This window comes from Oncorhynchus tshawytscha, linkage group LG10 (assembly GCF_018296145.1).
Source record: "Oncorhynchus tshawytscha isolate Ot180627B linkage group LG10, Otsh_v2.0, whole genome shotgun sequence".
NCBI classification, from domain to species: Eukaryota; Metazoa; Chordata; class Actinopteri; order Salmoniformes; family Salmonidae; genus Oncorhynchus; species Oncorhynchus tshawytscha.
Window position 1 is genome coordinate 47,142,367 of NC_056438.1, and position 12,829 is coordinate 47,155,195.

Genomic DNA, 12,829 nt, shown 5'->3' on the forward strand with positions numbered 1-12,829 from the left:
GTCTTAGCAAAACAGGACAAATAGCCTATTTTCGTTTCCCTTACAATAAAAACATTACGGTGTAATCCAATTGATCAACTTTATTTGTAGATTCGATTAGTAATAGAGTTATAGTAATTCATAAAGTCTAGTTACAGCTTCTTTTGACAAAATAGAAACCAAAAATATCATAATAATATAACCAGCCAGGTCACAGGTGAAATGATTTTCTGTATTCCTAAACAAAAGCCTCAGTGCATGAACAGCTGTAAAGGATGAATTGCATGTTTTTATTTTTAGTTTATTAATCTTACTAGTTTTTTCTTGGTAGCCAGAGCAATGCTGCTGTCCAAGTGGTCATGTGCTGAACGCATGGGCAGCACAGAAATGTGGAAATAGAGCTGCACCTCTTGAATTTTGAGAGTTATTTGACAAAGGTAAGTGTCAAAGACACTGCACAATATGCTCATTCTGATACTATAGAGAACTCAAAATGTTTTACCTGCATGTGACTCTGAAGGAGGATTTGATAAAGTGACGCTCCTTTCCTTGGGATCTGTCATTTACAAGATGTGCCCATCTCTTCGGTGTACAACATGACAACTGATAGGCCTAATAGTGTCACACATCCGATTCATTGTCAGTGTAATCTTGTCTATAGGCTAACTCTTATTATGTGTGAAATTAGTTTAGGTACAGTTTAGGTGTAGTTTAGATGTGCAGGCTCTCTGGCATCGTTTGTTTCCTGCTCATCAAGTTGGAAAGAGTCAAGGATATGTTTAGCATTATTCTAAAAGGCCTACTGCAACACATAGCATGTTGTCACTTCCCTTACAATGCATTTGATTGGTGATAGAGTTACAGTCAATAAAACAGTCCTGTAAATGCAATCTGTTTACAAAGTAAAAACGTAAAAGAGAACGGTATCAACCCCCCAAGACGCATCAAATGATTTTGCTGCCGATCAAAAGTCAGCAACACATATTCACCATTTCACTATTGCCTTTCTATATGTAATCAGCCTCTTCACCTTCCTTATCATTCAAGTTAGGCCTAATTGAAATTCAATTGTAAAGTAAAGGCGCATAATTATCGCCCATTCTTCTATTTGTCACTCATTCAGTGAGGAGGGAGAGACGTATTAGTGCCTGGTTGGGTACCAACGTCCTCCAGCACACTGTTTGGCAGGTTGTCAGGAATAGGTGTCAGGAATAGGTGGGTCAGGAATAGGTGTGGGTCAGGAATGGGTGTGGGTCAGGAATAGGTGTCAGGAATAGGTGTGGGTCAGGAATAGGTGTGGGTCAGGAATAGGTGTGGGTCAGGAATAGGTGTGGGTCAGGAATAGGTGTGGGTCAGGAATAGGTGTTGGGTCAGGAATAGGTGTGGGTCAGGAATAGGTGTGGGTCAGGAATAGGTGTGGGTCAGGAATAGGTGTGGGTCAGGAATAGGTGTGGGTCAGGAATAGGTGTCAGGAATAGGTGTGGGTCAGGAATAGGTGTGGGTCAGGAATAGGTGTGGGTCAGGAATAGGGTGGGTCAGGAATAGGTGTGGGTCAGGAATAGGTGTGGGTCAGGAATAGGTGTGGGTCAGGAATAGGTTTGGGTCAGGAATAGGTCTGGGTCAGGAATAGGTCTGGGTCAGGAATAGGTCTGGGTCAGGAATAGGTCTGGGTCAGGAATAGGTGTGGGGGAAAAAACAGGAAAAAAGGCTCTAAATACTTTTCTGTTTGGGATTTAAAAATTCGGACAAATGAGCAGCGTAAAATACGAACATTCAGGAAAAGTCAGAGAAGTAGCATGACATGTTTGTTTGTTTTTTTACAAAATCAAACGTCAGTGGCCACTATTCCACTGTTAATAGGGCATTGGGCCACCATGAGCCACCCGAACAGCTTCCATGCACCTTGGCATAGATTCTACAAGTGTCTGGATGCAACACCATTCTTCCACAAGAAATTCCATAATTTGGTGTTTTGTTGATGGTGGTGGAAAATGCTGTCTCAGGCACCACTCTAGAATCTCCCATAAGTGTTCAGTTGGGTTGGAATCTGGTGACAGAGATGCAGGTTGGCATTTATTGCTGTGAGTCTTGCCCTGGAGGCATCTCCGCAGAGTGGTCACTAGCTGACACAGCCACAAAGTCATACAAAAGGATTTTAAAACCAACCCTAACCACACTGCTAATGCTAATGCCTACCCCTAACCTTAAATTAAGACCAAAAAGCACATTTTTGTTATCATGAATTTATACGATATAACCAATTTTGACTTTGCAGCTGGCCTATCTAGCGGAAACTGCTCAGTTCTGCCTCCAGGGAAAGACTCATGAAAATAAATGTCAACCTGTGACTGAGACAGACAGACACACACCCTTTATATCCCCTATGCTCCTTTGAGGCCCCGCTTTCATTGTCACTGAGATCTCTTCTTTGTAGCCATGGTAGCCAAAATAATGGGCATTTTTATACATGACCCTTAGCATGATGGGATGTTAATTGCTTAATTAACTCAGGAACTACACCTGTGTGGAAGCACCTGCTTTCAATATTCTTTGTGTCCCTCATTAACTCAAGCCTTTCCTTATTTTAGCAGTTACCTGTATGTGTAAATGATAATGACAGACAGACGAAGAGATTTCAGGGAAGAAGATTCCTATCGTGTCAGCAGAAGTGCACTTTGCATCTCTCTTAAACACCACTTAGATTGCCTTTCAAAAGCACTGCCAAGAGATGTGCTCTAGTAGTCTACTATTGACTCTGAATCGAATCGTTTTGGGCCTGAACTCTTCGGTATATACAGTATCTTATGGGAAGTGGCTGTTTTCACGGTAAATGTGAAAATATAAAGATTTGTCAGGGGATTTGATAGGGTGCCAAGGTGTTTGAGAAGTGCTGTAGGGACGAGTGGGAGTCAGCAGAAATTATTCAGAGAAAAGTCAATCAAATTGAGCTTGTTTAATATTGAACATTCTGAGTTAGAAAAGAGCATTTGATTTTAGAATGCCAGGTGGCATCCAAGCTCACCTCTAATTGAGCCTCTGAAATATTAAAACCAAGTCGTACTCCACAGAAATGTGTTTAGCAAAGATCAGGTTATGGTGCATTGGATTGTTCTTTAAAAAAAAATCTCTCCCCCTATGTCACCATCTACGGAAGACGAGAACTCAACTTTTGCAGCAGGCTGTGCAAAGTTTGCATCTGTCATTCTGATATAGGACATTGACACACAAAACTCTGAAGCTGTCTTGATTTACGTTTTGAATTCAAGTCTTGTTCTTCCTCTTTGGACTTTATTGGAAGTTTTCTGTTTAATACTTCAAAGTAATTGGTGCAGTCTTGGTGAAATAATTGGTGCAAATACTGAGCTTGCCCATCTGGTCCGGCCTAGGGTGTCTATCTAGAACAGTGACCTCGCAAAATCATCCCTATGTCCAATTCCCTCCTACTGAGAAACAGACTACTTCATCCACCATGTTAATTCTCCTACTTTTAATCAAATATCACATTAGATTCGCTCTCGTGGTGTGTGTTTTGTCTCATCGCGAAGATGGCTTCGTGTGTGTAGTGTGTGTGTGTGTGTGTGTGTGTGGAGTGGGTGGGTGGGTGTGGCTGGGAGGCTGATTAAAATGCGGGTCTCTCTTGGCAGACCCCATAGGCTTAAAGTCTTGATTTCGCTCATTCTCTCGCCTCTCAGCTAGTCATCTAACACTCTCAGACGAACCCACGTCCCCTTCTTTAATTACTTGCTGGATTACGCTTCTAGTCGCTAATGACCTGCTGCTAGCGCTCACACACTCCCAAACCTGGGATCTAACACGGAGGCAGGAGGAAGAGGAAGATGATGAGGTTCAGGAGTTTGCGCCTCGCCACATTTTCTCTGAGCTCGTCTAATTTAGGTGATTCTGTTGATTTGTTCTGTATTTTTTCCACTCTGCGTCTGGATAATGAGTGGCCTAATGAAGTACGGACTGCTGCTAGCAAACAGGTCAAACCTATATATGTACATTACATTGCTATGTGAGGTAAGACACCCGACTTTGGAGGAGAATGGTTTAGAAGATAGGCTACCCCCCCCAACAGCCTGTTAAAGGGATAGCACACACACACACACACACACACACACACACACACACACACACACACACACACACACACACACACACACACACACACAGCCCGAAGGCAACGCCATGACTCAAACAGTCTATGACCTTATAAAATGTCTCATCTAACAAAAACATTTCTACAGCGGCTCCTCGTCGTTTCCTTTCTCACAATAACAACCCACCCTTTCTGCAGATCCTCCTCAGTCCTCCATACTATCATAAGGTATTGGCTTCACCAGAAGACCATGGGCAATGTCTGTTGCCAGTCACGGTAGACAATGTATTAGAATCCCATTAGGCTCTTTCATTAAGATAGGGGGGACCTCCTAATTGCATTTGGGAGATAGCAAAGGCAACCGTGTGACCCGTGCCACTTATAAACAGCTCAGCAATACACACGCACACCCTAACACACACACACACACACTCAAACACACACTGAGACACACGCCAATGGATGTTGGGTGTTAATTGAATCGCATCAAATCGAAAGCCTTGGGATGATAGCAACTGTAGGACAAGTATGATTTTAACGGAGGAATCAGGTACAGTAGTATGATACTTCAACACAAAGAACTGACATGTTTGTTTACCAAACAATTCAGGTGTGAAGACTGTGTAAAATAATGGGAAGAAAAAAAAGAGGTCATTATGTGTGAATCAGGTGCATCAGGAGTTGGAGCAGAAAGAGAGAGAGGGTGAAAGAGAGAGAGAGAGAGAGAGAGAAAGAAAGAAAGAAAGAAAGAAAGAAAGAAAGAAAGAAAGAAAGAAAGAAAGAGTCGGGATAGAGAGAGAGAGAGCCTGAGCCCTGGGTACCTAGCTCGTTGATTTACAGCATGAAGAGAGGGAAAATCAGGGAGTGTGAGAGAGACAGGGAAAGAAAGTTGGAGGGATTAAGAGAGAAATTAATAAATATACCATATATATACATATATATGGACATATACACTTCTCAAAAACATAAAGGGAACACTAAAATAACACATCCTAGATCTGAATGAATGAAATATTCTTATTAAATACTTTTTTCTTTACATAGTTGAATGTGCTGACAACAAAATCACACAAAAATGATCCATGGAAATCAAATTTATCAACCCATGGAGGTCTGGATTTGGAGTCACACTCAAAATTAAAGTGGAAAACCACACTACAGGCTGATCCCTTTGATGTAATGTCCTTAAAACAAGTCAAAATGAGGCTCAGTAGTGTGTGTGGCCTCCACGTGCCTCTATGACCTCCCTACAATGGCTGGGCATGCTCCTGATGAGGTGGCGGATGGTCTCCTGAGGCATCTCCTCCCAGACCTGGACTAAAGCATCCGCCAACTCCTGGACAGTCTGTGGTGCAACGTGGCGTTGGTGGATGGAGCGAGACATGATGTCCCAGATGTGCTCAATTGGATTCAGGTCTGGGGAACGGGCGGGCCAGTCCATAGCATCAATGCCTTCCTCTTGCAGGAACTGCTGACACACTCCAGCCACATGAGGTCGAGCATTGTCTTGCATTAGGAGGAACCCAGGGCCAACCGCACCAGCATATGGTCTCACAAGGGGTCTGAGGATCTCATCTCAGTACCTAATGGCAGTCAGGCTACCTCTGGCGAGCACATGGAGGGCTGTGCGCCCCCCCCAAAGAAATGCCACCCCACACCATGACTGACCCACCGCCAAACCGGTGACGCTGGAGGATGTTGCAGGCAGCAGAACGTTCTCCACGGCGTCTCCAGACTCTCTCACGTCTGTCACGTGCTCAGTGTGAACCTGCTTTCATCTGTGAAGAGCACAGTGCGCCAGTGGCGAATTTGCCAATCTTGGTGTTCTCTGGCAAATGCCAAATGTCCTGCACGGTGTTGGACTGTAAGCACAACCCCCACCTGTGGACGTCGGGCCCTCATACCCCCCTCATGGAGTCTGTTTCTGACCGTTTGAGCAGACACATGCACATTTGTGGACTGCTGGAGGTCATTTTGCAGGGCTCTGGCAGTGCTCCTCCTGCTCCTCCTTGCACAAAGGCGGAGGTAGCGGTCCTGCTGCTGGGTTGTTGCCCTCCTACGGCCTCCTCCACATCTCCTGATGTACTGGCCTGTCTCCTGGTAGCGCCTCCATGCTCTGGACACTACGCTGACAGACACAGCAAACCTTCTTGCCACATCTCGCATTGATGTTCCATCCTGGATGAGCTGCACTACCTGGGCCAATTGTGTAGGTTGTAGACTCCGTCTCATGCTACCACTAGAGTGAAAGCACCGCCAGCATTCAAAAGTGACCAAAACATCAGCCAGGAAGCATAGGAACTGAGAAGTGGTCTGGTCACCACTTGCAGAACCACTCCTTTATTGGGGGTGTCTTGCTAAATGCCTATAATTTCCACCTGTTGTCTATTCCATTTGCACAACAGCATATGAAATTTATTGTCAATCATTGTTGCTTCCTAAGTGGACAGTTTGATTTCCCAGAAGTGTGATTGACTTGAAGCTACATTGTGTTGTTTAAGTGTTCCCTTTATTTTTTTTATTACACATATGGAATTATGTAGTAACCAAAAACGTCTTAAACAAATCAAAACATATTTTATATTTGAGAATATTCAAACCCTTTGCCTTGATGACAGATTTGCACACTCTTGGCATTCTCTCAACCAGCTTCATGAGGTAGTCACCTGGAATGCATTTGAAATAACAGGTCTGCCTTGTTAAAAGTTCATTTGTGGAATTTCTTAATCCGTTTCAGCCAATCAGTTGTGTTGTGACAAGGTAGGGTTGGTATACAGAAGATAGCCCTACTTTGTAAAATACCAAGTCCATATTATGGCAAGAACAGCTCAAATAAGCAAAATTAAATAACAGTCCATCATTACTTTAAGACATGAAGATCAGTCAATACAGAACATTTCAAGAACTTTGAAAGTTTCTTCAAGTACAGTCGCACAAACCATCAAGCGCTATGATGAAACTGGCTCTGAGGACTGCCACAGGAAAGGAAGACCCAGAGTTACCTCTGCTGCAGAGGATGAGTTCATTAGAGTTAACTGCACCTCAGATTGCAGCCCAAATAAATGCTTCACAGATTCAAGTAACAGACACATCTCAACACAACTGTTCAGAGGATTCTGCGTGAATCATGACTTCATGGTTGAATTGCTACAAAGAAACCACTATTAAAGGATACTAATAAGAAGAATAGACTTGCTTGGGTCAAGAAACATGAACAATGGACATTAAACTGGTGGAAATCTGTCCTTCGGTCTGATTAGTCCAAATTTGAGATTTTTGTTTCCAACCGCCGTGTCTTTGTGAGACGCAGAGTAGGTGAACGGATGATCTACGCTTGTGTGGTTTCCACCATGAAGCATGCAGGAGGAGGTGTAATGGTGTGGGAGTGCTTTGCTGGTGACACTGTCAGTGATTTATTTAGAATTCAAGGCACACTTAACCAGCATGGCTACCAAAGCATTCGGCAGCGATACGCTATCCCATCTGGTTTGAACTTAGTGGGACTATCACTGGTTTTTCAACACGACAATGACCCAACACACCTCCAGGCTGCGTAAGGGCTATTTGACAAAGAAAGAGAGTGATGGAGTGCTGCATCAGATGACATGGCCTCCACAATCACCCGACCTCAACACAATTGAGATGGTTTGGGATGAGTTGGACCGCAGAGTGAAGGAAAAGCAATCAACAAGTGCTCAGCATATGTTGGAACTCCTTCAAGACTTTTGGAAAAGCATTACTCATGAAGCTGGTTGAGAGAATTCCAAGAGTGTGCAAAGCTGTCATCAAGGCAAAGGGTGGCTACTTTGAAGAATCTAAAATTTATAAACAATTTTTTGGTTACTACATATTTTATTTAATCGTTTTGATGTCTTCACTATTATTCTACAATGTAGAAAATAGTACAAATATAGAAAACCCGTGAATGAGTAGGTGTCCAAACTTTTGACTGGTACTGTATATGGAGAGAGAGAGAGCGAGAGGGAAGGAGAGCTAATGCAGCTATAAATAGCTCTACCGGGCATGCCTCCCCTGAGTCTGTCCCCCTGTTTGCCTCTCCTCCTCCCTCTCCGGATGACCTCTGGTCAGGGGGCATCAATTATTTAGCTGTCAAAGTTGGCATCCAGGTGCTCCGCTCATCTCATCTCATCCCTTCCCGTCCCCCTCCCTCTCTACCCTCTGCGTTCTACATTCCTCTCGTCTCTCTGCATCCTCCTCTCTAATCATCTACTTACTTTCAATTCTCTTTTCTTCTCTACATCCTTCTCTGCTCTTCCTTTCTCTCTACCTCCTTCCCTTCCCATCTCCTCTCTACCTCCTTCATTCCACATCTCTCTACCTCCTTCCCTTCCCATCTCCTCTCTACCTCCTTCATTCCACATCTCTCTACCTCCTTCCCTCTACATCCTTCCCTCCCCATCTCCTCTCTACCTCCTTCCCTCACCATCTCCTCTCCACTTCCTTCCCTGCCCATCTCCTCTCTACCTCTTCCCCATCTCCTCTACCCCTTCCCTCCACATCTCCTCTCTACCTCCTCCCCATCTCCTCTCTACCTCCTCCCCATCTCCTCTCTACCTCCTTCCCTCTACATCCTTCCCTCCCCATCTCCTCTCTACCTCCTTCCCTCCCCATCTCCTCTCTACCTCTTCCCCATCTCCTCTACCCCCTTCCCTCCACATCTCCTCTCTACCTCCTTCCCTCCCCATCCCCTCTCTACCTCCTTCCATCCCCTCTACCTCCTTCCATCCCCATCTCTTCTCTACCTAATCTCCCTCTCTTTTTGCCTGTTCTCTCCTCTCCCTCCATCTCCGCCCCAACTGAACCAGCTGCCCCCCACAGCCGCTTGGTTTCCTCTTGGCGGCTACACACTGACAGCTCCCACATCTCCGGGGGTCACAGTGTCACCGAGACAGGGTTTCCTGAACGCCAGGAGCCCCTCGCTCAGGGATGCCCATTAGCCGGGACTTGGTACCTCTGCTGAGCAGAGGTACAAAGCCAACAGCGATTAGATTAGAACAGAGGCAGAGACAGAATGTGAGCACTGAGCTTTTGAGTCTCTCATGACAGCAGTGCCATGTACAGTGTACGCCTGTGTAGGTTTAGGTTTGTGTAATTTACTGTGACTTGGGTTGATACAATTGTGGAAAGGCTGTCCCTTATGGGTATCCATGGTTGCCTTTGACAAAACAGATTTCAGCAATCATGCTGAGAGATGACCACTGGTACACTGAATGCAATAACCTATACTGTTGAGGTATAGACTACGTACCTATTGTTGTCACCTTGCACATCAATGACCACGTTTACATGCGCACAGTATTCCGGAAAGTAGATCATATCTCGCTTAAGGTCTTATTCAGGATAAGCTGTTTACATGCAACTTTGATATCCCCACAACGAGTATCCCTGTATCCACAAATAAAAGGTATATTCCTCCTTTACATTGTTATGGGTTAAATGGAATAGTAAGTGAAATACGGACACTGACTGTAGGCCTGTAACCTCTCACATGTAGCGTGATACAGCACTTTACTTTTTACACATTGTTTTATGTACTTTTTACACATTGTGTTATGTACTTTTTACACATTGTGTTATGTACTTTTTACGCATTGTGTTATGTACTTTTTACACATTGTGTTATGTACTTTTTACACATTGTGTTATGTACTTTTTACACATTGTGTTATGTACTTTTTACACATTGTGTTATGTACTTTTTACACATTGTGTTATGTACTTTTTACGCATTGTGTTATGTACTTTTTACACATTGTGTTATGTACTTTTTACACATTGTGTTATGTACTTTTTACACATTGTGTTATGTACTTTTTACACATTGTGTTATGTACTTTTTACGCATTGTGTTATGTTCTTTTTACGCATTGTGTTATGTACTTTTTACACATTGTGTTATGTACTTTTTACACATTGTGTTATGTACTTTTTACACATGGACTGTATTGTCCTTTTATGTCAACGATCCACACATAATACACTGTAATGTCAAAGTGTAAGAGAAACTATACGAATTAAAAAATACATATGAAAAAGAACACACTAATATATCGTGATTACATAAGTATTTCAACCCCTGAGTCAATACATGCTAGAAACACCTTTGGCAACGATTACAACTGTGAGTGTTTTGGGGTAAATACCAAAGAGCTTTGCATCACTATTTGCCCAATATTTTTTTTTTTCAATTCTTCAAGCTCAGTCAAGTTGGTTGTTGATCATTGCTAGACAGCCATTTTCAAATCTTGCCGTAGATTCTCAAGCCAATTTAAGTCAAATCTGTAACTAGGTCACTCAAGAACATTCAATGTCGTCTTGGTAAGCAACTCCAGTATATATTTTACCTTGTGTTTTAGGTTATTGTCCTGCTGAAAGGTGAATTTGTCTCCCAGTGTTGAAAAGCAGACTGAACCAGGTTTTCCTCTAGGATTTTGCTTGTGCTTAGCTCTATTCCATTCATTTTTGTCCTAAATAACTCTCTAGTCCTTGATGATGATAAGCATAGCCATAACATGTTGCTGCCACCAACATGCTGGAAAATATTAAGAGTGGTACTCAGTGATGCATTATGTGGGATTTGCCCCAAACATAACACTTTGTATTTAGGTAAAAAAAAGTGAATTTCTTTGCCACGTTCTTTGCAGTATTACTTTGGTGCCTTTTTGCAAAGAAGATGCATGTTATAGAACAGTTTATTCTGTACAGGCTTCTTTCTTTTCACTATCATTTGATCGGTCCTCAGTTTTCTCATATCACATCCATTAACTATTAAAATCACAATTGGCCTCTTGGTGAAATCCCTGAATGGTTTCCTTCCTCTCCGGCAACTGAGTTAGGAAGGACGCCAATATCTTTGTAGTGACTAGGTGTATTGATACACCCTCCAAAGCGCAACTGATAACTTCACCATGCTCAACGGAGTATTCAGGGTATGCTTGTTTTATTTGTACTAATCCACCAATATGTCAAATCAAATCAAATTGTATTAGTCACATGCACCGAATACAACAGGTGTAGACCTTACAGTGAAATGCTTACTTACGAGCCCCTAACCAACAGTATAGTTAAAAAAATACATATAAGAATAAGAGATAAAAGTAACAAAGTAATTAAAGAGCAACAGTAAAGAAATAACAATATATTCGGGGGGGTGCCGGTACAGAGTCAATGTGTGGTGACACCGGTTAGTTGAGGTAGTATGTACATGTAGGTAGAGTTATTAAAGTGACTATGCATATATGACAACAGAGAGTGGCAGTGGTGTGGAGGGGGGAGGGCGGACAACGCAAATAGTCTGGGTAGCCATTTTGACTAGATGTTCAGGAGTCTTATGGCTTTCAGGGTAGAAGCTGTTGTTTAGAAGCCGATTGGACCTAGACTTGTAGCTCTGGTACCGCTTTCCGTGCGGTAGCAGAGAGAACAGTCTATGACTAGGGCGGCTGGAGTCTTTCACAATTTTTAGGGCCAATGCCAAATCTTTTCAGTCTCCTGAGGGGGAATAGGTTTTGTCATGCCCGACTGTCTTGGTGTGTCTTGGTCTTCACGACTGTCTTGGTGTGCTTGGACCATGTTAGTTTGTTGGTGATGTGGACACCAAGGAACATGAAGCTTTCAACCTGCTCCACTGCAGCTCCGTCGATGAGAATGGGGACGTGCTCGGTTCTCCTTTTTCCTGTCATCCACAATCATCTCCTTTGTCTTGATCACGATGAGGGAGAGGTTGTCCTGGCACCACACGGCCAGGTCTCTGGCCTACCACTGTTGTGTCAGCAAATGTAATGATGGTGTAGGAGTCGTGCCTTGCCGTGTAGTCATGAGTGAACAGGGAGTACAGGAGGGGGCTGAGCACGCACCCCTGAGGGACCCCTGTGTTGAGGATCAGCATACATTCTCGCATCACACAAACGTGTTCCTTTTGTCCAGGTGGGAAAGGGCAGTGTGGAGTACAATAGAGATGACATAATCTGTGTATCTGTTGAGGCGGTATGCAAATTGGAGTGGGTGTAGGGTTTCTGGGATGATGGGGTTGATGCGAGCCATGACCAGCCTTTCAAAGCACTTTAAGTCTATGGGTCGGTAGTCATTTAGGCAGGTTACCTATCTATGGTGGTCTGCTTAAAACATGTTGGTATTTACTGACTCGGACAGGGAGAGGTTGAAAATGTCACTTGCTAGTTGGTCAGCGCATGCTCGCAGTACACGTCCTGGTAATCTATCTGGCCCTGCGGCCTTGTGAATGTTGACCTGTCTAAAGGTCTTACTCACATCGACAGCGGGGAGCATGATCACACAGTCTTCCGGTACAGCTGGTACTCTCGTGCATGTTTCAGTGTTGTTTGTCTCGAAGCGAGCATAGAAGTAGTTTAGCTCGTCTGGAAGGGTCGTGTCACTGGGCAGCTCTCGGCTGTGTTTCCATTTGTAGTCTTTAACGGTTTGCAAGCCCTGCCACATCCGATGCGTGTCAGAGCTGGTGTAGTACTCGATCTTAATCTTCGATCTTCGACTCGATCTTAATCCTGTATTGACGCTTTGCCTGTTTGATGGTTCATAGGAGGGCATAGGGGGATTTCTTATAAACTTCCGGGTTAGAGTCCTGCTCCTTGAAATTGGCGGATGCTGCCTGTAATCCATGGCTTCTGGTTGGGGTATGTACGTACGGTCACTGTGGAGGCGACTTATTGATGAAGCCAATGACAGATGTGGTGTACTCCTCAAAGCCATTGGAGGAAT

General features: G+C 43.8%; 1 protein-coding gene across 1 annotated transcript in view; it reads right to left on the minus strand.

The window, feature by feature from the left end:
- Positions 1–12,829, minus strand: part of LOC112260328 (calsyntenin-2) — a 283,471-nt gene that overhangs the window by 86,432 nt on the left and 184,210 nt on the right. The gene's annotated exons all lie outside the window — the stretch shown is intronic.